Source organism: Lytechinus variegatus, chromosome 12 (assembly GCF_018143015.1).
Source record: "Lytechinus variegatus isolate NC3 chromosome 12, Lvar_3.0, whole genome shotgun sequence".
Classification (NCBI taxonomy): domain Eukaryota; kingdom Metazoa; phylum Echinodermata; class Echinoidea; order Temnopleuroida; family Toxopneustidae; genus Lytechinus; species Lytechinus variegatus.
Window position 1 is genome coordinate 19214045 of NC_054751.1, and position 24280 is coordinate 19238324.

Sequence of the window (24280 nt, forward strand, 5' to 3'; positions counted from 1 at the left end):
GTGTCTATAAGACGCCTATTTACAAAATCGGGGTTTGCCTTGTAGCTTTGGCTTTTTATTCTCAATAATGGTTGTTTTCAGGGTTAATTAGTTCTAATACATGCACTTGTACACATGTTTCATCTTGGTTTGAGAATTTTTTAAATTGGCTGCTCACAAAGTTAAACAATACCTTTAATTATCATACAGTAGTAAAAACTCATATAGTTGACTTAAAAAGAACGATGTAATAGAAGTAAAACAGGTGGATAACGATTTCAAGAATATTCCAACCTTAAATAGCCCGATTTGTCATTGTGAGAATAAATACAACTCATGGATTAAAAAAAATAATAAGTATCATATTTAGTCTTCTATTTTAACTTATCTGCCAGCTCAATATACATTTTAAGATATAGAGATATGAAGATATGGAGATATGACATTATTTGAGGTCACCACGTTACAAAAAAAATAGCATAGAGTGAAGGAACGATTGTTTTTGTACAAAGGAGAGTAGAGACTGAGACTGTTGCTTTAACATTTAAAACCCTCAAATCGATGTAATATAGACCACTGATCTGAAGGGCCGTTTGCATGTGTTCACCCGGTAGAAATTAGCATTTCGAATCTACAACATGGTATACACTTTAGAAGGGTAGCACCAATGAAACGCTTTGCCTGGGCGATGGAGAGAAGCAACCAATCAACGATTTTTTTGTGTGTGAGCACAATAGGCACCATTTTCTTCCTTTACTCCTTATCTTGTCTCTCTTTTCATAGCTTTTACTTTCTATCCTTGATTTTCTTTCTTTCTCTGTCTCTCACACTCTTTCCATCTCTCTCCCCTCTCTCTATCTTACGATCTCCTTATCTCGATTTTATTGTCTATCGAAATTTAAACTCTAAAATTCGCGATATATTAAGCTGGTTTGCGACTGCGGATTAGAATAACATCGGTCAAAAGAAGATGACGAAATATCATGGGTTGGTGCAAGGTGTGAACAAAGTGAACTTTCCTTCTGAAAAATGACTTCACCACCATTGATCATGATGTTCTCAAAGGGGTGGGGATAGGCATATGAGTCATGTGGGTTACTCTCATGGCCTGCGAATATATCGAAGACGAAACCACTTTTGATGAAGCCTTTTGCTATCATCTTCATTCTTCCCTGCCCAGTTCGGTTTACATATAGCTTCCCGAAGCCGTCGCCGTCTCTTTCCTCCACGCCGCTCTCTATCTCCCGAACATTATCTCTCCTCCTTCCTTGCCTCAATATTAATCTGCCATGCCACGCTTTGAACACCTTCTGCCTCTACTGTATTCCCAAGACGATTCTCGTTTTTGTCTCATATTATTTACATCATTGTATTGTCATGATTGTCCTACTCTGTCTGCCCCCTCCCCTCTCTCTGTTTGATTGTGTGTTTGTGAGTTTGGGCGCGCTCGTACGTGTGTGTGCCTGCCTCGTTGTCAATACAAGTAATTCTCACATTTTTCTTCCTCTTCCACTTCATCTCTTTCTTCTTTCTTTCTCTCTCTACCATTTCTTTCTCTAGACGTTGTCATCTTTTTCCATCTCTCCCTTTTTCTTCTTCATTAAATTCATCTCATCATTACTCCGCCGTGAGAGGCCCGCCGGATAACGATTTCGATTTCACTGGGAGCCTCACCAGGATCCATTTCACGCGAGTTGCTCCTGTGAGAGAGATAACTTATAGAGGGCAAAGCGGGTCTCGGGGAGGAGAAACTCGATTGCTTAATTTAACCCCGTGGGAGCATTTAAGAAAAATAATGAAGAAAGAAAAGTACACCCCGAAGATGCAATAAAATCAGACAAAAACACGGCAAAATTTGACAGCTCCTCTTACAATGCAGACGACTCCACGCCCCCCCCCCCCTTTCAGATAATTTCTCGGGAGAAATAGAAGGGAATAAAAACGAGTTCGTTTAAAGAAAAGTTCGTTTAAAGAAAGAAATTGGTATGTATAACTTGTTACATTAATTTTAACCTTTTCATTGCTTTTGATCACAGATGCATTTTCAAGAGGGCTAAAATTAAGAGCTACGTGCAAGTATCTGCATATATTGCCCGATATACTTCTATTGATCTATGATTCTTTTCATAAGCACCAACGATTGACCTAATGAATCGGCCCTTTCGTCTGAACCGCGACAGGAGAATATTGAAAAACACATTTGCGAGAGTCTTGTTGACCGCGTATGCTAACGAGAAGAGAATTCATGCATCAAATTGCACCTTATATGTCTACTATTCGCGAAATAAAGCAACTGCTCTGGAATTCGTTTTGATTAATATAAACCAAACGTTCCGGTCCATAGGCAACAGGTCAACAATAAAGAGAGTATGGGCATTCCATCAAGAAACCGTCATCGAAAATGATGCGTTATCATTCCACCATAGATAAAGATTCGTTAAATAAAAAAAACAATAAAAATACCTATTTGCAAAAATATTGTTGACCGCGCATACTAACCATGCTAACGAGAAAAAAAATCGTGCATTAACTTAACATTTTATGCTTGCTCTGAAATAAACGAGAACAAGAATTCCCAATATACATGTGTAAACAGCAAGAGTTGGCAATGAGCTCAAAATTGATGAGATGTTATCAAGAGAAACTGAAGGCATGGTAATGTCCTTTCGTGTCCTTGTGGAATCAAGATAAAAACAAACGCCCAAAAATAGGTTATTAAAAATCGTTAAAGAATATAAATGAAACGGGGTTTTTTTTAAGACAAGTCAACGTGATTGTTAAATTACGGAGGCGGTTGTATAGAGATGAGCACATAATACATAATTTAATTTTGCATCAAATTTAATTAGCGGCAGAATTAAATTCGGAATGGCTACGTTCGTGGGAGAATGCCTTCTGGACTAAATAGTTAACGGCGAGTATCGTGGGTAAGACAAAGTGATGAGTGGGTGCCTAATGATATTAACTTTTAAAAAGGAATGAAATAAATTAGAAGTTTGCTGTCAACGTTCCTTCTATCACCTTTAAAGAGAGTAGAATGAAGAGAAAGCGAACGGCCAGAGGTGTAAATACTGAAGTGAAGCATAATTATGCGCTATCTGTCTATCTCAATAGGTAAACGTACCGTGGATTGACTGTTCCAACAGTTAGGGTATTTTTCACTAAGAATTCAAATGTCAACATTCGTGTTTTTTTTTCATATTCCGTTCCTGGATATTGAAAAACAAATGTGTGAACATGTTTTTTCTTCAATATAGGACAAAATACAATTTATAAAGAGTTCTGCTGACATGTACTTTTGGTCTCTAAAACATTGTTTTTTAATATCATGATATATCATCAAAACCCTAATCCGGGTGCATGGGGGACAAAGAAACCCTCCCTCGGTGAATACTAAAATGGTGTACAATTAGTTTGCCTTCACGTTTTTTTTTATATGCGTATTGTTTATAATTTTTCATTTGCTATACAGACGAAACAGTGGAAAGGGCTGATTTATACAGTGCGTATCAAAAAAAAGTTTACACTTACAAAAAATCCTGTAAAATTATTAATTTATAATATCCTGAAGATTTTTCCACATTCTAACATTGGTACAGATCCATTTAAGCAAATGACGATATGACTGTCGAAAAATATTTCCGCTTGAGTGAGCACCACTTAATTTTGAAAAGTTAGTGAAAAATGATTTGCGCAGAACTTTGAAATAGTTATGCGAATACAAGTAAACCTTAATCATGAAGAACACGTGGAATTTAGCTAGTAAAATTGATTTTAAGATATCTTTTACCTTTTTAAACTTGTTTCCTTGCCCAAAACACTTCAAAGGGTGCATTGCGCCCCACCCCACTCCCCCACACACTGAGGCCATCGTGACGATATTTACTTTACATTTAAAAGAAATGGTGTAGGCTTGATTTTCATTTTGTTAATTATTGTCAAGCTTGGAAAAATTGTGTATAAACAAGTATTAAATGAAATATAAAACTACTTTAAATAATAAAACCTAGTGAAAAAAATGCTGGGGATGTCTGATATAAACTTTTGTTCAGATTTAGTTATGTCCTCAGATCCAGCTGGCACTAAAAGGATAAACGTTGTTCTAAGGTGTTGAAATTTCAATTTCGGTTTCAAAATTGTTACAATATGCTTGAATGTATTTGCTTTATTTCCATTGACTACAAGTACAAGGGAATTGTATGAGAAATGTTTTGCAGGGTAAGTTTGATTTCGCCCTTTCCCCTTGACACAGCGTGAAAACGAGCATTTCTGCGCAAACAGATTTCTGCGAGCTTTACAAAAATGGACAGTGCTCACTCAAGTGTAACATTCTGTAAAAACTTTTACGTTCATTGGATAGATGAGACCCAAACCCAAGATTATATGTGAAAAAATTACCCACATATTGTATATTTTTTAATTCCCAGGGCTTTTTCAAAGTGTAAACTTTTTTTTGATACGCACTGTATAATACATGAATTTTATTTTCATGATGTTGAATGCATCGGATATGTCGGAGTGGTTAGATCTTACACACGCCATTGTAATCAATGACATTTGAATCATATTGTATTCCTCTCTTTCCCCTTTCCCCCTTATTTTCATCCCTTTTTCTCCCTCCCCTTCTTCTCCGTCTTCTCCTCCTCATCTTCTCCCCTTTCCCCGTCTATCTCTCCCTCTCTCTGTTTACCTTTCTATCTCATTCTCTCTTCCACTTCCGCCTACCTTCCTACTCAATCCTTAATTCCGACTTACACCTCTCGCTCAAAAACTCTTTTTCCGGGGGGCAGAGTAAAATGATCGTCATTATCCTTCTGAATGAGATTGATAATACTCTTCCATTATGAAGGATACAGTACGGGAGAAATGTACGAGGCGGGGGTAGGGTTATCGAGGATTGCAGTTGTCTTGGGGCATTTTCCATCAGTCAGTCTGTGGACAAGAGTCATCAATTTTGAGGACACCTGGATGATTGTCCACAGTCAATCCTCCATAAACAGTCGTTTTCTTCCTTTTGATATCAAACACAGGACTGTAAATTACATTTAATCGGTCCTTCTCGTTTACGACCCTTGAACCGCAAGGTAGAACCATCCAAATGAGTATGTTCCGATCAGAAAAAAACAAGCTCCCCGTAATAATTTTACACATCGACAGCGCTTGAATTATTATAAAATGCAGACATAAGAAAACATTTACAATTTGCATTAATAATAGTGTTGGAGATGCCAGTGACGGTGGTGGTGATGGTAGAAGTAGTAGTAGTAGTAGTACTAGTACTAGTAGAAGTAGCAGTAGTAGTAGTAGTAGTAGTAGTAGTAGTAGTAGTAGTAGTAGTAGTAGTAGTACTACTACTAGTAGTAGTAGTAGTAGTAGTAGTAGTAGTAGTAGTAGTAGTAGTAGTAGTAGTAGTAGTAGTAGTAGTAGTAGTAGTAGTAGTAGTAGTAGTAGTAGTAGTAGTAGTAGTAGTAGTAGTAGTAGTAGTAGTAGTAGTAGTAGTAGTAGTTGTTGTTACTGTCTTCGTTGTTGCTGTTGTTGTTGTTGTCGTTGTCTAATGTTTCAAACGTATTTCCAAACCCGATGCACGTTCAGCAGGTTATCCAGCTGAAAACTTCCTTCTTCATTCTCTGTAGACCTCACCTTTACAGCGCCCACTATTGTTCGTCATTATATAAGGACAGTTGTTCCGGAAAGCACGCCATGGAAAGTGTAAATAGAAAATGTGAAGTTTTGGGATTGTTAGGGCCAGACCATAGCATTTGATATCGAAAACTGTTGTCATGCCATTCTCCCCCTTTTTTTACTGATTCAATCAAATATCAATCCACTGATTGTTTCAAATAATTTAAAGGATTGTGATCTTTACGAAACAGCAATTGCCGTCATGGTCTATAAAGTTTACTATGATATGAAAAAAATGTATATGTTATTTGTTCTACAAATTATTTATTTCTATTGAAAAGGTGACAGTGACTGTGATCCCCGTATGGTATTCCATTCTTCGTTTCCATTTTTCTCTTTCCTTTTGCTTGGCGGCGTTTATCCTGACAAAAAACCTATATAATGCCTCATTGGTTTTGTTTTAAATGTCAGACCAGCATCTATGAATGAAATTAGCATTTCGGGAAAAGGTGCTAAACTCTTCTTTAATTCAATTTAACTCAAGATCCTAGGAGCATGTTTGCAATAAAATAATAATTTACTGTATATAAAAACAATCTAACGAGAGGTTTTCCCGGAGGTAATTGTATTACAATTCTATAATTGCTTTTCTCGCCTACACTTTGTGTTTATTTAACCCTTTTGCCTGAATTAAAAATCGGCTGGAATGAAATTGTGCTGAACCGCTATTAAAGGTAGTACCATTGATATCCCTCTCTCAAAACGACATGCTTTTTTATATTTCAGAATAGCTGGCGTTGTATCTTGTCATTTCATGATACCAATCGTACGTCAAGAAACCTAATAATAAGGGTGTCAGAACCGATAAAAATGCTAATTTGGTGCAGTTGCGTACTAGTATACTCGTGGAAATAAGGACAGTGATGATTTTTTTTTCAGCCGCGGATAAATATTTGATTTTCTAATCACGTATATTGAATAGTGTCGTTTAAAAAGAATCAATGTTGTATGAAGCTGTAAGAAACGATTTATACCCGTAAATGTTCAATTTTTATACACTTCAACATAACTTTAATGCGTTTTATCAAATTTGTGCAGTTGTTACACAATATGCAACAATTAGTTAAAGAATTTAAATATCAAGCTTTATCTTGGATGTACATGTATAGATGTACCTAACATGCTTAAATGTGGCATTGCTTGAGGGATGATAATCTTCATTGCCAGTTCCGTGTAGGTTAATAAAAGCATGGAAGCGTGCACCATTTCTACACAAGAATTTTGAAATTGAAGTTGATGGCTACTTTAATTTCCAGTGAAGTCATCAATGGATTCATTATTTACCAACAAATGGATAATCTCGATTGTGAGTGTAAACGGGCTACGACGACATAGTAAATGATAAAAGCGGTGGACACATTGATGGCTGGAAAATGAGACGGTTCGGCAGACGTCTCTCCGGTTGCTTACTGGCATCTGGCAGAAACCGACAAGTGCCAGTAAGACCACTTTCGGAGGGTTAACACCGTGGACGCAGAGAGAAATCGTCCCGTGCGTGTGTCGAAGCGAGAGAGTGTGCGTTTGTGGGTGTGATATGTGGGTGATCGTTCCCTCGGGCGAGCTTCACATCTGTAAAGCTGGCCGTGGCTTCCCTGGAAGAAAATAAGCTTTGCGTTAGAGGACCGGTTGAGGGGAAATGCTTTCGAAGAAAAAGAAGTGAGGAAAAGGGGTGACGAATGTATTGAGCTTGATAGGGAGGGTTTGTGAGAATATTTTGAGTGAGAGAGAGAAAGAGAGGGAGGGAGATTACAGAAAGAAAGGGAGAGTTGCGAAGGATTTGATGAGGATTGAGGAAGGTACATGAAAAAGGGGAAAATAACGAGCGATACTCAAGATCTATAGAAGGTGCGTATGAGATAGTGCGTGAGTGTGTGTGTGACATCGATGTGGGTGGAATGGTGCAAGTGTTGATATGCGAGTGTGAATTGTGCACTGATGTGTGGACGCAAGCAGTGCGTGGGTGTGTGTGTGTGTGTGTGACATCGATGTGGGTGGAATGGTGTAAGTGTTGATAGGCGAGTGTGAATTGTGTACTGGTGTGTGGACGTGAGCAGTGTGTGGGTGTTTATGTGTTTGTGACATTGACGTGGGTGAAATGGCGTAAGTTTTGATACGCGAGTGTGAATTGTGTACTGATGAGTGGACGTGAGCAATGTGTGGGTGTGTATGTGTGTGACATTCATGTGGGTGGAATAGTGTAAATGTTAATATGCGAGTGTGAATTGTGTACTGATGTGTGGACGTGAGCAGGTAAGCTTATGTGTGTGGGTGTGTGAGGGAGGGTGCGTGTGTGTGTGCGGGCTTCCATGTGCGTGATCTTGGCGTGTGTGTCAGAGTAAGAGATGGGGAGGGGAGAGAAGGCATACTAGAGCCACACAAAGGTTTTGTTTGTGTGTCTGTGTGTTAGAATTTGAGAGTATTTCCCTGCTTGGATTATACTTTTTAAAAAAGTGTTATGAATTGATATGAAGTGAATTCTAAAAAGGATTTGCATTTATGATGAACGCCAAACGCGCATAAAGTAAGATATGTTGTAGTATGTTCAAGAAAGTGCTTTATATCAGGGCAGATAAAAAAAAGTATTTACATAATTCTTGAAATACCTGGATATGCTTGTAATCATACTCCACCAAGGTTTGGATAATTTAACGTTTTCATTTAAATTATTGGAAATGCTAGTACATGTTTTTAACAAACATGCTTTAATTCAAATCGACTCCAGCTAACACAAACGGGATGCTTGCCCAAATTGCAATTTTGTGTGGAGTTTGAATAGGGTGAATATTGATGCTTTATATTCCTCTTCCTAAATGTAATTCAAGTATACGTCTGTATTATCATCTCAGATAGAGAGGATATGATTATCGCGAATTCAAAGGCTTGCTGCTTATTTCATGGACCATTCGACTACAGAAATCAGTTTCGGAAAATCTATAAATACCAAAAATGTGACATTCACGCTTTACTATCCCCAGGTTCAATATAATGATATTTTCATTAAAGAAGACCTACCCATTAACAGATTCGCCATATCATATCAATGTAATGAGTGTACCTATAGAGTCAAATTTCGTGTAGTTCAATTCCTATTTTGATAACCGGTCTCAATCATTTAGTCTGCATGATCATGATGGGATATTTTAAGGGCATGAAACACGAATATAAACCAGACGGAAAGACTAATGACAGGAAGACAGAAACATAGAACGTGTAGATGAAGCCACTTTACTTTTTGCTAAACTTGATTTTTTTTGTTTTTATTCGCATATGACAAAAATCCGTTTGGCATTGAGGTTTCATATTTAGGCTTTTTTTTTAAGTAGAACATGTGGATTGTTCCCCCCCCCCCCTATTACATCAGTAACATCCATTTGCTGTAACAGATTATATCCACTTTCCAGGAAATGTTTCCCCAAAGAAAATATTACTTGTCTCACAACAGCTTTCTTATTTAGACTCTTCCAGACACCTTACTCCTAACTCGCTCCAAAATGCAATTATTTAGAGATGGAGAGATAATGTGTTATACAGATCGTCAAAAAGGCTTTTATTTGTTGAGGTTTAATATTTCTGTATGTAACCATGTCTTCGTGCCCTTCATTCAACGCGGAGACATGCAGACAATAAATAGGTAGTATGTAGTTATGGCGACCAGCTGAACGTGTGCTTCGGTCTCCAATATTCATAAAATCATAAATGAATCTGTTAACACTTGACACAGAGGTAATATTCTGCAGGTGCTTCAAAGCGAATGAAAAAGACAATTTCCTATTCATGGACAAATATAATCAGAATGAAATTTGACGCCGCATTCTAATTTTTTTCTTCAAAAAGTCTATAAAATCCGATAAATTAGAAGTTGATTATCTTGGGTATGAATCATGTACATGTTCTATACTGAAGGTAAAATGAGCTGTTAGAAAGCACGCGGATTGCATTCTCCGTCAAAATCCATGAGCAAGCGTTATGTCATTTCCTCCTTTTCTTGTGTACTTCCATATTCTGTCTATTGGAGGAGTCAGCACCGGGAGGGGATAATTCTCTAGAGATATTCCTCAAACAACCGATGAGAATGGGAGTGTTTGTCTCGTGTTGTATTACAGACGTGCACCGACGCAACGGGCAAATACGCGTAGAAATCAAAGCGAAGCGTGTCGTCTATACTTGCACTAGAGGGTTTAAACTCCAGGAAAATAATTCGAAATGAAAAAAAATGTCTGTCAGATAAAATCTTTATGCGATTTCGGTGTCTTTCTTGTAGTACGAGACATAAATGCAAGTTTTGGCATATTACCTAAATTTTTCCAAGTAATATTCAGTGATTTAATGGGAAGATATATATACAATGTATATATATAATTATTTTGATAATGTTTGGAACTTGGCAATTCGTGCACTCAGACGACAACGTTAATGTTGAAAATGGGAAGGTTTCTTTTTCTCAATGAACTCATAATTTTTTTTTCAGAACCAATATACCGATTTCCTGTTATTACACAGAGTACTCAATGAATATAAATAATTTTCTTCATATTCAATGACATTTTTTTTTTGGGGGGGGGCTGATTATCGTTGAGCAATGAAAATTGTGTGACATGTGATTATCTGTTTCATTAGGATTTTCTTAGCAAGATATTTCTGTAATTGTCTACCATCGCAAGAAAAATAAATATAGTTCAGTCAATTACAAGCTGTAGTTGCATGAATATTTGCAGTCTATTTTTTGGAATTTTAACCAAAAAGTTGCAAAAAATGTGTTTTTTACTCAAAGTAGACAGTGAGACAAAACGTGTCTGCTTTATCTATTGTTGGAATTACTGGCCATGAAAACATATATTCAGACATATAACAAACTAGAGATGAATAAATGAATGAATAAATAAGATTTTAATTTTCCAAAAATGTGATTTGGGGTAGTTTTCACCAAAAATGACCCAAAAATGCTGTTTTTCGCTCGAAATTTGCAATTGACCCAACTGATCTGATTCATGTATTTTATGCTCAGTGACCATGAAAACGTATTGTTAAATATGTTGCATGCTTCATTTGTATATATATTTAAGGATTTTCACCTGAAAACACTGATTTGGGTATAATATTGGGCGGTCATTTCGAAAAATCGCTTGGAACTAATATCAGACGTATTTCTTTAAAAAAATACTTATTAGATTTGTGTTAAGCAGCGAAAATGGCAACAGAATCCACTTGTTTGAAATTGAATTTCCCCAAAAAGGTTTTATTTGCCTACCCCAATATTGATAATATAAATAGTTTCTTTGGAATTACGTGCAGTCTACGTTTAGCGTGTTATAAATATTTATGTTTTTGTGTGTCATGTTTTCCGTTTGTGGGTTGATGGTTTTAGTTCTTTCTGCCAAAAATATGATTTCTAATAATATTTTTGAAATGTGGTCTTCACGTCACAAACACCCAATTCCCTTTTATAGTCATGTTTGTCTATGGTAGTTCTTAATGTGTGTTATTATATCGTGAATAGCATTTAAGATTCGGAATGGTTTTATACAAGTAGCTCATTCGGATTTTTTTTTATGGACGAGGAAAATAAGTGAGTAAAATTGAACTGGAACTAGGCATCACATCCTATGCTCTATTTAGGACAAATCGAAATAGAGTCTCGATTTTTTTTTAATCTTCTTTCTGACGGTAAAGAGTTGTGTTTGATTATCAATATTATCAATAGATACTGTGGACATAAAAAAAATATTTTTAAATGTCCACAAAGTGTGGTTAATTTCATCTTTCTCTTTGATAGAAGAACCGGGTGTTCGATATTACTTCACGAAAGAGGGAAGGTGAAGATTGACGTGAAAATAGACAATTGAAAAACGTATGAGAAGAAAAACAAGAATAGATAGCCGTCGTGAAGCGAGGGAATTTGACACAGTACAAATGTTGACTCTCTTTGCGAGCGTGATAAAAACCCAACCCAAGTCCTCATCATTCGTAACACAAGAGTGTACGGTCCTTGTATCCTTCCTTTACTCCGAGTTCTCCGATTGAACTCAAAATTAATTTTGGGATACATGAAAAGAAGGGATTTCTTCGAAATGAATGCAGAGTCGCTGGCGGGGATTAGCTGGACCAAAATGAACAAAGCTTAATTTCGAAGCGCCGACTATTTATGTGGAAAGGATCTTTGGTCATCCTGAGAGCCAGTGCTCCTAGACGATGTTCCTACGGGATTTTCTTTTCCATACATCGCCAAGATCAGTGATTACCATCAAAATGTTTTCGATCATGTAGATGTATAGTTAAGAGTATTAGTAGCATTATAGCGATGGCAGTGTGTGATAACTTAGTCTCTCAATTCCAATTCAGACATGTTAAATGGGAAGTACACCCCGGCGGAAACTTTGCTGCAAAATAAAAAAAAACAAAATATTAAAGGAAATATCGGTGAACGGTTTAGGAAAATTCATCAAAGATTAAGAAAGTTTTGTGACGTCATGAACGAGTAGCTACCATACCTATTATATAATATAAAATGCATAAGAATACTCTTTTAACCGGTTCATGATATTTTATTGTTCCTTTTTTTTGGAGGGGGCGTGGAATTACATCTGCCAGTGGTGGATCCAAGGGGGGCACATCCGGCCCGTGCTCACCCCTTAATTTGTTGATGTAAATATGCCGTTTCCTACTCTCCTAGGGAACTGAATGTCCTGCTCCCCCCCCCCCCCTTGACAAGGGATTTACATGTATTAGAACGGGAATATTGTTTTTCCCTTGGATTTGATTTCTCGATATCGTTGCTGATAAAACTGAAAAGAGAAAAGGATACATTAGTTAGGTTTAATCGATTAAGAAAGCCTTTTGCCACTTGACATTCTGGAAACGGTTGTCACGAGGTTCGAAGTTGAGTTGAAATGAAATATATTCCATTTGTATATTTCATTACATATCAAATGGTATATTAAAATTAAACGTTACTGCAACATTGAATTGTCGATTCGTGAAATGACTTCTTCATTATTCCATATCCCCGGTACGTTACTAGTGATTTGGGTGTATACCTGAAGAAAAATGGGAGGCTTTTAAAGGGATTTCATTAAGGATGCATCACGAAAGTAACCTTCTGCATATATATTGAATCTTCTGCTTGCACGGCTTATCGTAATCCACTTCAATTTATTCTCATTTCCTGGAATTTCATTCTTTGAGGGGACGTTTTGTTTTCGATCTCTTTCAAAAATATCCTTATTTTTATTTCCTTTCCCCAATAAGCCGATTTGTTAAAAACAGTACTTTGATGAGAACAACATCTCAAAATGTTACTTTGCCCGTCATGCAACATGCAAGTATCTAATTCTTACCATTGGAGATGTAATCACTGTTTTTTCTTCATGATTTGACGTTATTGTTTGCAGTTTATCTAATATATATATTTATTTATTTATTCATTAGGTAAACTACAACTATATATATATAAATATATATATATATTTATATATATATAATTTAATTTTTGACGCCGTTACACGCAATCAAGCGTCAGTTAGGAGGTAGTTTTAGCACTGCACTTCCGCTTTGCATTGGTTCGAACTGGCACCTTCTTCTTCTCTCTCTTTCTATGTCTTTCTCTTCTTTCCATATATTGTTCCCTCTTTTCTACCTTCGTCTCGGCAATGCTCTGGATCTACCTCTTATTCTATTCTTTACTTACTATTAACCCATGATTAGCGAACAATGTTATTTCGCCCTCCAGGCATGTTGAAAGCCACAGACGGCGAGACGCAACCACGTCAGTCATGTTCTATCTTTGAAAAAATGCATTTCCGTTTACAGCCCGTCTTTATCTAGAAATAAATGATACATATATGTTGTTGATTTACTGTAATACGGTGCAGACCTGCTGTTGTCGTTTGAATAAATCTAATTTTCCTTAAAAGTCAATAGCAACAATTGAGCTTAATGATTGGCAATTCCACTATCCGTTTATAGATCTATGATTTGATGGAGCAATTTGTCAAATGCCGGAGGTCGCATACCCAAGCACACGAGGAAAGGAATGGGTAATATGAAACGATTACCAAATAATATATAGTATTCAGTAAGGATTCTTTATGCCATATATAGTTCACCAAGATATTTACAATGCACTGCTGTATGATGTTGTATTTTATTCCAACCTATTCTAGAATATGCAGTCAATAGACATTAGGGGTAACCTTTTTCAGAAAGACGGTTACAAGCAATGAGTTCTAGTTTACTCTCAATTTATCAAAAGGAACTTTATTCTTTTGTAGCATTATCAAGAGCGCTTGCAGCTTGATGTTAAAAATATTTTCACTTTGTTATATAGGTTTACATGTACCATAGTATTATTTTCCATGTTTATCACCATATTTTTTTAAATATAAATCAACTTATCAAACAACAAGTTTTAAAGTAATGTTTTTTTTAATTGATGTAATCATAGTCGAATTAAAAGAGGAAAGGATTCCAAATATCTTACATGTATATTATCATGCGCCACGGACATTAAGAGTCATCAAAGAGGTTAAGACAACTTGGCCCGCGAGTGGAAATTAAAAAGATGTTACATACACAATGGATCACTGTCAATGATAAGGACAATAAAAAAGTACATTGTAAAAGATTAAGTGCTAATTTAGCACGTACAGTGCTTGTATAGTGACTGCAGTCACCATACAAGCACTGTAAGTGCTAAATTAGCACTTTATTTTTAGAGTGTATCTCCACTGTCATGACTATAGGTTGTCCTTATACATGTCTAATTTTAGTGCGTTTGCTTGATGATTTGTTAGAATGAGGACATTTCAAAGAAGAAGCAAATGACTCAATGGTAAAATACACGTCGTGATAATACAGGAGTCAAGAGGCATGGGGGAAACCCAATGATCAAGAGAATCAAAAGACAGAAACACATCCCGTGCGTCAAATAACATACTAGACAAAAGGAAACATTGAAATGTTAGAGCGGCAGCTTTATTGTGGTCTTGACGTTTCAGGAAGGGGAAACCCGAAACAAACCTGTTTACAGGATTTCATCCCCTCCCCCGTATAATCCTGTCACGTAGTTGCGTTGGAATCACGTATTACCCCTTTAGTCATGTCAGTCGACATCATTTTACTGAGGCAATATATCTAGGAAATCAGGTATGAGAGGTAGACACCGCGGAAGACAATGCGTTCAGTTTGCGTCATCCTCATCAACTGACTGAACATTTCGATTAAAAAAAAAACAATGAGCACATTTACTATATCTATACCATGCATGGCAGAGACCATGTCACATAGTGTTGTAGAAAATGAGCTGATACGTTCAGTTAACTTTTTTAATGTGGAGTGCCAGATGAATAAGAACTAAATAGATATTGCAATAACTAAAATTTGCTATCGCTACTACCATCATTATTGTTATTTATTATCAATCATCGTTACTATTAATCTTTTTCAATCTTATTATTTTTTCATTATCATTGTTATCATTTCTAACATCTATAGACTGTACATATGTGGACATACAATCTCATTTTGCAATCGGTCTAGAACAAGCATTGAGTAGTCCTGTGCTGGTAGAGTGATCGTGGTGATTTTACTTAATAGAGGTATTTGGAAACTATTAAAATTCATCTAAGAATGACCATATTAGGTTTTGAATCACTAAGATTATCAGAATAACCTGTATTTTTTAGAATGCACTGCGCACGGATATATCGGATATATACGCATCACAAAAATCTTCCACTATAAAATTTCATCAATAATTGCTTTCTATCTTGGGGGACAGGTCATATTTTAATTAATAATGGCATCTGAAGACTATACGTAACCATTTGCAGTAGAAGTTTTCGCATTCTTAAAAAATAACTAGAAAAAGACATTTAACAAACCCAGAAACAGACAATTTAACGAATTCCTCTCGCATATTTCATTTTTAAAAGTTCTTTTTTTTTCGTTGCTCATCAAATATACTTTTGCAGTAACTAACAAATCCTAGATTCCTAAACAAGGGAGTCCACATGCAGCATTTTACACCATTTAAACTTACTACACGTTGAAAACAAAACTTTACACGAGAGACGGTGTCACTTTAAAAACTAAACAATTATAAAGTATTGTACATCACCAAGCTCTTGGTGTTAGAAGACTTGCTAATTTTGATTGATGTCTATCGATACCCGAGATGTGTATTCCGTTTCTTGGTATGGTTGGTATCTCATAATGTCTTTTCCTTCTCTATCTTGTCGCCATCTCCATCTCAGGACCCTGGATCGATTTTTTTTTGCTGGGGGCGCTGAAGTAAATTTGACAAGCGAAAAAAAGAAGGTTTCCACTACAAAATGAAGGTCGTTTGGGTCTCAAAAATTTTGACAAGAAACAAAAGGGTTTCACTAATAATGAAGGTCGCTTTCGTCCCAAGAAATAATTTTACAAGCCCAAAAAAAGGAGGGGGGGGGTCAACAAAAACTGTTGGTCATTTCCCATACATTCCTTCAGTTTTACATATCTACCAGAATTCCAGTGGTTGTTACCCATGGAAAATAATACACGCAGCACCCCCAGGGGAAATCCTGAGGGTGCTTCAGCAACCTCGCTTCCTAGGGCCATGCCCCATCCTTCCTCGTCTTTTGCTTCATTATTTTATTTAATTGCAGGGTGTATCATGTTTGTTATAAAACTCCTTTAAAGTTGTGTTTTTGCTAGTGAAGATTCATTGCCAAATGGATTTTCGTCATTTGGGGTTGGTCGATTTAAACATAAACGCGATTAAATTATCCAGGAGTCCGCTTCCTCTTCCATTGATCTCCAAGAAAATATTTACAAGCAACCAATGATATAATACACACACAAATTTATAGTGTAGAAGAGTTGTAGAAGCTTATTGTAGCCATGTAGCACTTACGCGTTCTGTCATGTCTGTCCATACAAGAGCTTACCATTTCTGGTTTCCCCTGCTTATTCCTAGAAATTTCCGCGTATTTTCCTTGGAGTGTCCCGAGAATCATTCAAGAAACGTAGCCGAAGAATGCAAAACGAATGCAAAATTGCTACTATGGTTAAATAACGGAGCAGGACAATGATAATTATTATCCGACAACACGCGGACAGCTTTCAGATACCCTATAATACTTTTGGAAAAAGAATGTTTGACACAATGCAAGGTTATTGTAGTATCCAATCAATATAATGGCACTTAAAAAATGAGAGACAGAAATTTTTTTAGACGAAATGTAAAAAAAACCCCGGAAACTGTGGGTTGTCACAAACCTGGCACTTATAAGATTGATTCAAGCAAACATGATGGGATGGCTTAAAATTATTTTGAGCCCTCAGTTATTTTGTCTTTTTTTTCGTGACAGGAATGGCCAGTGTTAAGACACGAAATAGAATAATATTAGTTGAAATATTTATTTCACCACAAAAGTTTAAATACTGGTCCTGATGCATCAAATTAGGTTAGGATATCAATACCTATGCAAATATCTAAGCTGATGTCGTCAGAATTCTTAGTTTTTATTTCAAAATTTATGCATTTGGACCAAAAATTTAGCTTTTTTGTAAGTTTATATGCAAGTCCTTGAGTATGGGCGCGCATTAAAGTTAAGTGTGTACCGTAACATATAGCATTACGAGAGATGACGCCAGCTCGACGTCACAACAGATAATAAAGGTAATTTAATGATTAAAGTCCTCAGATATAGCATACAGTAAAAGACATCTCTACGTAGAGCGAAAGGTCTCTTCTATTATATTAACTTTTCCTTCGTATTATGAATAAATCAAAAGTATCAATGAACTTGTGTCACTTTAAAGTCATTGATGGCCGTTTCTTGCTCGATGGATTGAAAAAGAGACGGGTGACACTTCAGGGCGAATCGAGAAGGAGGCACAATAAAGGTATGGGAAATTTTAGTATTTGTGCATGTGCGCTTACATTATTATTCATCATTCATTCATGAGAAAGAATGATGAAAAATGAGAAAATGAAAAATAACTTTCAGATATGAACGTTACGAAGGTTTAATTTTTCCTATACCAAGCCATGAGTGATATAAAACATTAATATCTAATCATTGTAATACATTGAATTTCCGGAAAAGCTGACTTGAAGTCTATTGAAAATTTGGATTACAATGTACCAAATAAACAATGTATCGTGTGCCATCGTCTTGATGATAAGAGAGATGCCTGATTATGTTGATAAGCGCCATATAGCATGTATAGTGCAATTATAAATCCGTTAATTAGACTGCAAGTAAATATACCCGAACCTTTCAGAAGTTCTTTGGTCTTATCATGAATTTCAGGTTATCCTGGAATAAGGAATAATTTGCTATGTTTCCTTGTACTGTAACATTTCTCACCTTTACGACATTAAGTAGGGTACAATGTACATGCACTCTAAAAAAAGGTTTAACTCAATATCGGGTAAACAAGGAATATGTATGTTTGTTGGGCAAAACGAAATCAAATATTGTGTAAATTTTACCAAATTTTTCGTTGAAATTTATCCATAAAACGTGCATTTGGCATAACATGTAACGGAATCTTATCCAACAAACATGCGTGGTCCCGTTTAATCAATATTGGATACATTTTTACTCTAGAGTGTGTATAAGTTTCAGCGTTTGGTGCAAGTTAGTCAATAATTCCAAGAAATGAAAATATTTGTAAGACTTAAAAAAAAAGTACGTTCTGACGATGAAGCAATAATAATAATAAAGGGGGGTATTTGTATTGCGCACATATCTACCTTGTTAGGTGCTCAAGGCGCTCCTATATTACCCGGCTAAGCTAGGCGTTCATAGCGCACACAGCTTTTTAACGAATTACTTCCTACCTGTACCCATTTACCTCACCTGGGTTGAGTGCAGCACACTGTGGATCAGTTTCTTGCTGAAGGAAATTACGCCATGGCTGGGATTTGAACCCACGACCCTCTGCTTCAAAGTCCAAAGACTAATCCACTGGGCCACAACGCTCCACCTTTACCTAATCACCGTATGCTTTTTAGATGGTGGATGTGTATAAACCTACATTTTGAATCGGTGGATTTAATTTCATGGTCTATATTAAGGAAAGGTATAGCCATGTTCATTCTCTACCGAAGGATTTGGTTTCTTTTGTTATAATGTCATGGCGTTTTTACTTCCCACCATGGTTTCTACAGGAGTTCAGATAATCTTTCCGAAATAAATTTTAATAATTACTAATTTAATTCAGTTAATCGAAGTTTTGACCCACTGTAGTCATCTAGATCACTTATGAAAGTAGTTCCAGGTCAAATATGTAATCAGCACCTCGCAAGCAATGTCCGAGGCCAAAGTCATCAATTTTAGCTTAATGACATCAAAATTGCTTCCGTGGAAAGGTCCTGATGTCGAGTCATCGTGTATAACATGGAGGAGATCGATAGCTGTCGATAATATCTGCAGCTAAGAATCATCAATCATTATTTTTTTTAAATTGTAAACCCTTCTTTGATTATGTTCAAACCATGATTCCACCAAGTCAGTTAGTTTGTTAGGTGTCATGACTTGTAATCCCTCCTATCGTGGTAGTTAGTGTAGTGGTACGCTTACCATTATGAGCAATCTTACGCAATAAATCAACAACCACAGGTGAGAGTTAAATCGAATATCCGCAATCTTGGCACTTTTCATCAAGAAAATGGCAAGCCTATGAACTGTTTGCCAGGTATCAGCTCATCATCGACCACCAATAAGGGTTGCGATCCATCAGAATAACACTGATGGAATTGTAATTATGATATTAGGTCAACACCTTAGTATAGAATATGGGACAAATGCATCTGAGTCACTTAGGTCCTGCATTTTAAGAATATTTCCAGGTGTGGATATCTCCAACTGTTCTTAACAGCAATAATGTATACATTTCACTCGTCATTATGTAGGAAACTGACATTGGGAGGGAATGGGGGTACTTACGACTCCTTTAGTGACATATAATGACTATCTATGGAGGAAATATTTGTGAACTGTTTATGTAAAATATATTCGTAAGTGTATGCCTTACTTTACAAACGATGAACCTTACACCCGCAAGGTAACTTGCATAATTCTAAATTAGAGTTAAAAATATGAGCAAGTTTCCATTTGGCAATAACTTCATTTTGAAAATAAAAGCGTCTGGCTGACGCAAAAATAAATTCACTACCGTTTTTAAACTGTAAATCTTGTTTTTACTGATGGATCAGAAAAAAAGAAGTTTAACCGTTGTTGCTACATCACGCAACATTCAAGGTCTCGATCGGAACCCAAAATCTCGTGGTTTATAGAAAGTCCATGCGTTGTCTCAGGAAGCTGTTCGTCTCTGAAAACACGGATTTTGAAATGGCATAAATAAAAAAAAATCTTGAACGGTCGTTCCTCCCCAAGCCCCCCCCCCCCTCATATTTCTCTACCGCTTATTTCCTTGACCTTATTTGTCCATCGTTGTACCTTTTACTGCCACCTACATACCCACATGCATAATCACATTCACAGCCTCCCCCTCGCTTTCCCTCTCTCTCTTTAATTCTTATCTTGTCCTTCATCTTTACTACGGTTATTTACCTTACACCTTACATCACTTTTTATCTCTGTCCTCTTATATTTTCTCAATTTCTCGATTTTGTTTCGTTCTGCCTTACTTCATATCTACTGAAGACAGATCCCCTGCATGTCTCTTCTTTGCTTTCAACCGTTCTGGGACGCACGGCCGTGACGTGTCCCATCTTCTGGCATTTCCATTATTCCCATTGCAAAGATATATCTCTCTCCCAATGCGACGTTATGAATGAGCCGCCTGTGCCTTTCACATACCGCCACTAAAGATATTGACGGTGGATTACACCAGATGTCATCGTAATAGACTTTGACAGGTTAACATCCGTAAAGAAAAGCATGAACATATTATTCCCCTGTGATCTATTTTATTTTTGTGTTACAGATAAATTTCACTTTGCGCTACGAAGAGCACGTATGGAACTCTATTTAAAGCTGTGTTTGTGAATTTTTTTGATCTTGTGGATGTTTGAACTTCGATTGTTTAATCCAAATTTGCAATGCATTTCCCACATATATATATATATATATATCTTCTAAAACGCCGCAGTTGCGAAAATTATGAAATTTACTTCAAAGTGTTATGACCTTTTTTATTCAGGCTGATGGAACATCTTTTTTATTTGTTTAAATCTGGCATACCTTTTTAAAGATGTCCCTCCCTTAGTTACTATAGTGGGATGTGTCGGCTCACGTTTAAGAAAACGAAATAACATTTTATTTCAGGAATTTAATGGCAACAAGTGCTTTCTCTCTCGGTTATGAGCCTATCTTGATTATCATTTAGAGTGAGGAAAAACATGTCGTTTTAAGCTGAAGTAAAAATACCAACAAGCGTGAATATCACTCAGTGTAATGGCAACTGAAGCATCCAACCCTCTAAAATGCATATTGAATGATGCGACCACCGGTTTTTACCTCGCATTGGGTTTTATTTCGCTTTTTAGGTTCTTGTAGGATTATTCTTGGAGATAACCTGAAGGCTTTTATCCTTCCACCTGACTCGCTCGGACATCTGAATTCTTCTTTTTACCCCTTTTCTTGATGAGAAAGATTGACGTGTTTCTGTGACGGTAATATCCCTTAAGCGACTGGAACTCCTACTGTTGAAAGGTCAAAGTTTTTCAATGGATGGGTGCCTTGAAGACCTGTTCCATTTCGGCAATAATAATCTCGATGGACAGGGTGATAATGACAAACGAAATTGAAGCCATTATCATTAAAACGAGAGTAATAGCTTTTGAAGTATAAAGGGAATGTGCAAAATCCAAGGAAGGGGATACATAGCACGAAGAACAAAACATAAAGTATTCCTGAAATTGTTGTCGTTTAACCATAGATTTTGGACTTTACTTATCATTCATATAGTTGTAAAATTTTAAATAGCTAAAATTAATACACTGCCCTTAATTCGTTACATTATTTAGTATAGAAAATTACTTTACACCCATTCATTAAAATTATAGTGTTACACTAGTTATGATGATCTTAAAAGGGGGATTCTATCTTGGCGCCAAGTACGTTGATGATCCACAGCACTTATATTGCGCCATAATCTGTTAAAAACATTCATATGCGCAGGCCATAGAAACAGATAAAACTTATGAAATATATGAAATGAAAAGGTCTTTGTTAAGTTAAAGAGAGTTGTGATTCGTAAACTGTTGACTTTTTTAAAATCACTTGCGAGCTGCCTTGTCTTGAATCGTGTACTATTGTAGATTACAGTTATATTTCATGTTTTCAGTGATTTTTACCTAGCTGTTGTGCAACGGATTTTCCTTTGACACCCCCCCCCTCCAGTCTGCCCCCCTCCACACACACACGCTCACCCTCACAACACACATACACACACACACACACACATCCCACGCACCCACTCTGCCGCCCTTACTAGGAGATGGCTCTAAATATAAAAAAAAAGTTTATTTTGAATAATGACAATTTTTTTCTAGACAGGTTGGTAAAAATGGTAAAGTTAGGTTGAAACCCAAGCACACCCCTCCCTTCCTCTGTGATTTCAGTAAAGATGTTCCTAAAGCCCATCTTACAAAAACTGGCGATTGATCCGATCAATCACAACTATGGAAAGCCAGCAAAGTCAAAATATAAAGTGCATGTTTGCTCTGAGCCCATCTTACAAAAACTTGCGATTGATCCGTCCAATCACAACTATGGAAAGCCAGCAAAGTCAAAATATAAAGTGCATGTTTGCTCTGAGCCCATCTTACAAAAACTTGCGATTGATCCGATCAATCACAACTAGGAAAGCCAGCAAAGTCAAAATATAAAGTGCATGTTTGCTCTGAGCCCATCTTACAAAACTTGCGATTGATCCGATCAATCACAATAGGAAAGCCAGCAAAGTCAAAATATAAAGTACATGTTTGCTCTGAGCCCATCTTACAAAACTTGCGATTGATCCGATCAATCAAAACTATATATATATGGAAAGCCAGCAAAGTCAAAATATAAGTGCATGTTGCTCAATTTTTTTCTAGACATGAATGTTTATCCATAAATTATTCATTGATTTCTTGACAGTTCGGTGTGTTCTCCTTTGTTTGCAAAGGACATTACTGATGGATTTCCATAGAGTTACGATTGATTTGATCGTAGCTCTTTGTAAGACGGGGCCCGAGCTTCCCTCCCATCTAACACTGGTGCAATCTCGCAAAACATGCATTGCCGCGACAGGGAATATATACATTTGACGTTCATGATTGATTGTTTACATCAAGGGCTTGTACGGTGCGGTAGTCTCAAAACAAACAGGATCTAGTTGTCGAACCTCAATTACAATTCCTGCCAAGGAATCGAATGAAGTAACAAACGGTATGCGGGATCATTCGTTGACCGCATTTTGGAAGGGCATCGGACTTCTATATTCCTAAATGGTGACTTTGTTCTTGATTTATCTTTGAAAGCCCACCTGTGGAGTTCACATCTAATTTAGATGACAGCAGAACAGTTTCTTATGTTGCTCAGCGTGGCCCTCGCCCCATTAACACAATCTATTCTGGATCTTACTCAGATTGAAAAAAAAGCATGGCTAATGCAAAAACATTTTGGACGGTTGATAAAAAATATGCCGGGAATGACGCGTTTTAAGAAGGTTTTGAGAATAAGATCCACCTTGCATGTACTCAAAGCACTTCTACATTACTCCAACTAAGTTTAGCTATACTGCTTCCGGTGCTTACAGTAATTTTGATGAATTATCTACTGCTGGTCCCAATTTTCCTCACCTAGGTTAGGTGCAGCACGTTATGTATTAATTTCTTGCTTAAGGAATTAGGCCACGGCTGGGATCCTAAGTCACGATTTATGAATGTATTTTTTCATGAAGTTAATAGGGACTTTAAACCTATTTCGAATAACTCCTATTTTTTCAAATCAGGAAATATTTCAGAACTTGCATCATGCGATGTGTATATCTTTTTAATACGAAAATTAATTATAGTACTGATTGTTTTGAACGCTCAATGAAGGTCGTTTCCCGCGCTTACCGGAGCATTCCTCAGTCTCGGAGCATTCTGAGTGTTTAACATTTCCTTCCTTTATCATCAATGCCCATGTCCTTCTTTTGTTTTCTACCCGTTCGATTTGTCCGCCACTTCGCCGTAAGACTTCGACTGGAGAACAAATATATCGCGGCCCACTTTCTTCCTCCGTAATTTAGGTCACCGAAAACGGTGCGGCAAAAAAATAGGGGGATGAAAATACGCATGAGTGTTGACGCCATCATACAGAACGTCGGGCCTACCTTTATTGGAATGCGTCCGTCAGGTATTTGATGATCAATATATGATTATTGCTGTCCCACATGGCCTAGTTATATTGATGAATATTATGGGATACCTGAGAAAGATAGGGTAGCTTGCTTCAGGCATGGGTGTGTTTTTGTTATTGGTATGATCTCTTTTCCATATTCTTAGATTACGTTCTGTTTGCGTCAGAACTTTTTTTCATCAGTTTGAGATTTTGTGAATCGATACTCACTGCATTTAATATGATATAATAGGTCTAACGATGCCGTGCGTATAATTTGTTCCTCCTTCTTT